Source organism: Scyliorhinus canicula, chromosome 4 (genome assembly GCF_902713615.1).
Source record: "Scyliorhinus canicula chromosome 4, sScyCan1.1, whole genome shotgun sequence".
NCBI lineage: Eukaryota > Metazoa > Chordata > Chondrichthyes > Carcharhiniformes > Scyliorhinidae > Scyliorhinus > Scyliorhinus canicula.
Genome location: NC_052149.1, coordinates 21,695,485 through 21,700,353, shown reverse-complemented (window position 1 = coordinate 21,700,353; position 4,869 = coordinate 21,695,485).

Below are 4,869 nucleotides of genomic sequence, written 5' to 3'. Positions count from 1 at the left end.
CAATACGGGAATAAACCCTGTGCACATGGGAGAAAAAAGAGTACTCCCGAGCCCTCGGCCTCCCAAACCTCCAGGGATCCACCCCTCCCATCTGGTCCATAAACCCCCTCAACACCTTGGCCGCCGCCGGCCTCCTGCCCGTCCTAGAACTAGAACGATCCAGTGGGGGATCCAGCACCATATTGAAGTCCCCCCCTCATGATCAGGCCCCCCGCCTCCAGGTCCGGAATGCGGCCCAACATACGCCTCATGAAACCAGCATCATCCCAATTTGGGGCATATACATTTACCAACACCACCCTCTCCTCCTGCAGCTTACCGCTCACCATCATATATCTGCCGGCACTATCAGCCACCACCCCAGACGCCTCAAACGCCACCCTCTTCCCCACCAGGATCGCCACCCCCCGGTTCTTCGCGTCGAGCCCTGAATGGAAAACTTGCCCCACCCATAACTTCCTCAGACGAACCTGGTCCGCCACCTTCAGGTGAGTCTCCTGAAGCATGGCCACGTCCGCCTTCAGCCCCTTCAGATGCGAAAACACCCGGGCCCGCTTAACCGGCCCATTCAACCCCGCTTAACCGGCCCATTCAACCCCCTCACGTTCCACGTGATCAGCCGGATCAGGGGGCACCCCGCCCCCCTCCCCCGCCGACTAGCCATAGCCCATCGACTGCTCGCCCCTGGCCAGCACCCCCCACTCGGCCCATTTCCCACGGTGATAGAACCTCACCCCGACCCCCCCGACCCACACCAACTCCTCCCTGGCCAATCCAGCAGCAACCCGGTATCCCCCCCCCACCCCCAACCCCCCCAGGCTAGGACCCCTCCTAGCCGTGACACTCCGTCCATAGTACTCCCGTGAGCCAGCTGACCTCTGCTGACTCCGACCCCTCCCGATATGGGGTCACCCCCACCCTGCAGCAGCTCCTTGGCACCGCTCCAGCGCGGGAAAATGGAACTGATATCCACGCCCCTTGCCTCCAGCTCCATCCCCCTGATCCCGCGGCGCGGGAAACCAGAGGAAAGCCCGCGCTTTCCCACTGCCCCATCCCACCCCCTCAACGCAGCTCCCAAATAGCAGTCCCAACCCATCCACCAACCCCGTACAAAAAAACAGACCCCCACCACCCCTCTTAAAACACAAAACCATAACCAACACCATCCAAAAGCAGAAAAAAAAACAGAATAGCCAGCACCAGCATAAACAGTGATACAAAAAACCCCCACAATCCCCAATCCCTAGTTCGAGTCCAACGTTTCAGCCTGCACAAAGACCCACGCCTCCTCCGGGGACTCAAAATAGTGATGCCGGTCCTTGTAGGTGACCCACAAGCGCGCAGGCGGCAGCATGCCGAACTTCACCTGCTTTCCATGGAGCACCGCCTTCGTCCGGTTGAACCCGGCCCTCCGCTTAGCCACCTCCGCACTCCAGTCCTGGTAGATGCGCACTACCGAATTCTCCCACTTACTGCTCCTCACCTTCTTGGCCCATCGCAGCACACACTCCCGGTCACTAAATCGATGGAACCGCACCAGCACCGCCCGCGGGGGTTCATTCGCCTTAGGCCTCCTGGCCAGTACTCTGTGGGCCCCCTCCAGCTCCAGGGGCAGATGGAAAATCCTGCCCCCACCAGCGAGTTCAGCATCACGGCCACATAAGCCGGCAGGTCCGACCTCTCCAGCCCCTCCGCGAGGCCCAGGATCCGCAAGTTCTTCCTCCTCAACCGAAACTCCATCTCCTCAAAACGATCTTGCCACTTTTTGTGGAGCGCCTCGTGCATCTCCACCTTCCCCACGAGGGCCGAGACCTCATCCTCGCGCTCAGAGGCCTGCTGCTGCAACTCACGGATCGCTGCACCCTGGGTTGTCTGGGTCTCCAGCAGCTTACTTGTAGTAACTTTCAAAGAGTCCAGCAACTCCACTTTCAGCTCCGTAAAGTAGCGCAGAAGGGCCGCCTGCTGCTCCTGTGCCCACTGCCTCCACTCCTCGGGGGCTCCACCGGCCGCCATTTTGTCCACCTTCCCCCGCTTTTCCAGGGGAGCTGCTGCTGTTTTTTTGCTCGCCCCACTCCGGGTCCGCACCATAAATCCCGGGGGATATTACTCCAGACACCTTCACACACCGGGAATCGTTGAACCAGCGCCGTTTGGGGCCCTTAAAAGAGCCCAAAAGTCCTACGATAGCGGGAGCTGCCGAACGTGCGGCTCAGCTCCGCATTGCCGCCACCGGAAGTTCCTGGATAGATATCCTGTGGGAAAATGAACATGTGGGGAGAAGGATCGACATGCTGGCATGAACAACTCACATGTGACCGGGTGGGGGGGGTCGGTGGTTACCCACCTCTGTGGCACAGGCCAATCTTGACATCGGTGACCGATCTGTCCACGGCCACCCCAGCAACTTTCAGGGTCCATTTCTCATAGGGGGTGAGGGCTCTGATGTCCAGCCCCCCCACTGTCCATCTGGACCCTCTCCCATCTGTTATGGGCCAGCTCGTCCTGCAGGGACACGGAGATGGCATCGTGAGCTGCATGCTTCATGTGCCGGGGGTGGTATGGGGGGGAAGGGGTAGGCTGCTGGGCACGGGTGGGACGCGGCATGGTGCTTGGTGGGGATGGTGTCAGGCGCATGGTTAACGGTGGGGGAGGGGGGGGACAGGGTGTCCTGCCATGACTCCACCGCGTCCAACAGTCTGGCCAGGTCTCCATCTCCAAATCTTGGAGCTGGTCCACTTTGTGTTATGGCTGCGGCTATGTGGGGTTTAGGTGCTGCTCCCCCTCGTCAGCAGGGGGCTGGCGAGTGCGGTCTCGGTGAATCAGCCAGCGGGTCAGTCATTTGTGGCGTGAAGCCCATGGGGCCTGCTTCAGTAGAGTAATTAACGTTCGATACCGGTGACGGCCTTGCTAGGTTGGGAAACTCCCGGTGATAACCACTCGCCCCCACACTTAGAACAAATTTGGTTATTCCGCCCTCTAATTTCAGAAAGCCCTCTTCACGTACAGCAAATCTGTCTCACTTTTCTTCCTCACTGGCTAATTTGTTATTCATCAACAACAATAACTTGCATCATTTTATAACAGCAAAAAGTCCCAAGCACTTTACAGGAACAATGATCAAAAGCCAAGCCACACAGTGAAATATAACATGGTCATAGTGGTAGATTTTAAGAAGCTTATTGAAGAAGGAGAAGAGTGGCCTGGAGATATCGGGTGGAAATTAAAGAGGCAAGATCCAGGTAGCTGAAGGCACAGAAACTAATGTTGGAGTGAGTAAAATTGGGAATGTGCAAGAGGCTCAAATGAGCAGGTTGCAGAGCTGCAGAAGGTTACAGAGAAAATGAAGAGTGAGGCTAGTTAAGGACAAAGATCAGAAGGTTGAAATGAAGACACTGTTGGATTGGAAGCCAGTGTAGGTCGATGACCAGGACTGTATATGTTTCATTTGGATTAGTTGAAATGTATGGAAGGTGAAGTGGTCGGCCAGGAGTGCATCGGAATAGTCAGGTTTCCAGGTAAACAAGGCATGGATGTGGGTTTCAACAGGAGATGAGCTAAGTAGGTACAGGGACAGGTGATGCTACAGAGATGATAGTAAGCAGTCTTGTGGTGGGTGGCACGGTGACGCAGTGGTTAGCAGTGTTGCTTCACGACGCCGAGAACCAGGGTTTGATCCCGACCCTGGTCACTGTCCGTGTGGAGTTTGCACATTATCCCCATTTCTGCGTGGGTCTCACTCTCACAACCCCTAAAGATGTGTAGGGTAGGTGGATTGGCCACGCTAAATTGCTACTTAATTGGAAAAAAAGGAATTGGGTACTCTAAATTTATTTTTAATAAGTAAGCAATCTTGTTGATGGAGTAGATCTATAGTCAAAAGCTCATCTCTGGGTAAAAGTTGTTAATGGTTTGCTTAATCCTCAGAGAGTGACCAGGGAAACTGATGGAGTTGGTGGCTAGGGCACAATGTTTATGATGGGGACCAAAGACAATGGCTTTGGTCTCCTCAATATTAGTTGGAGGAAAGTTGTACTCATCCAGGACTGAATGTTGGGCAGACAACATGAACAATTAAACAGTGGAGTGGTCAAGAGAGGTGGTATTGAGGTGGACCTGGATGTTGTCAGTGTACATAGGGACATTCTGTGGGAGTCTCCGTCGGTGGGATATTCCGCTTCGCCGGCTGCGCACCCACATCTGCGGGTTTCCCGACGCCGTGGGATATCAACATTGGGAAACCCCATTGGGCAGCTGCAGGGAACGGAGAATCCCACTGCCGGAAAACGGGGTTGGTGGGGCGGAGAATCCCGGCCATTGTGTTTTCTGACATCCATAGAATCATAGAATTCCCACAGTGCAGAAGGAGGCCATTCAGCCCATTGAGTCTGCACCGACCCTCCGAAAATGCACCCTCCTAGGCCTACTCCCCCACCCCATCCCTATAACCCCACCTAACCTGCACTTCGTTTGGACACTAAGGGGCACTTTTGACATGGCTAGTCCACCTAATTTGCACATCTTTGGATTATAGGAGGAAACCGGAGCACCCGGAGGAAACCCGAGCAGACATGGGGAGAAAGCGCAAACTCCACACAGTCACCCGAGGCGGGAATTGAACCGGGGTCCCTGGCGCTGTGAGGCATCAGTGCTAACCACTGTGCTATTGTGCCGCCAATACAGCCACCAAGGGCAGATGTAGATGAGTAATAGGAGGGGTCCAAGGATAGATTGTTGAGGGACTCCAGTGGTAATGATATGGATTTGGAAGAGTAGTCATTGATGTGGATTCATCTGGTTACAATTAGACAGATAAGAATGGAATCAGTCGAGTTAAGTCCCATCCTACGGGATGACAGAGGAGAGGCAGTG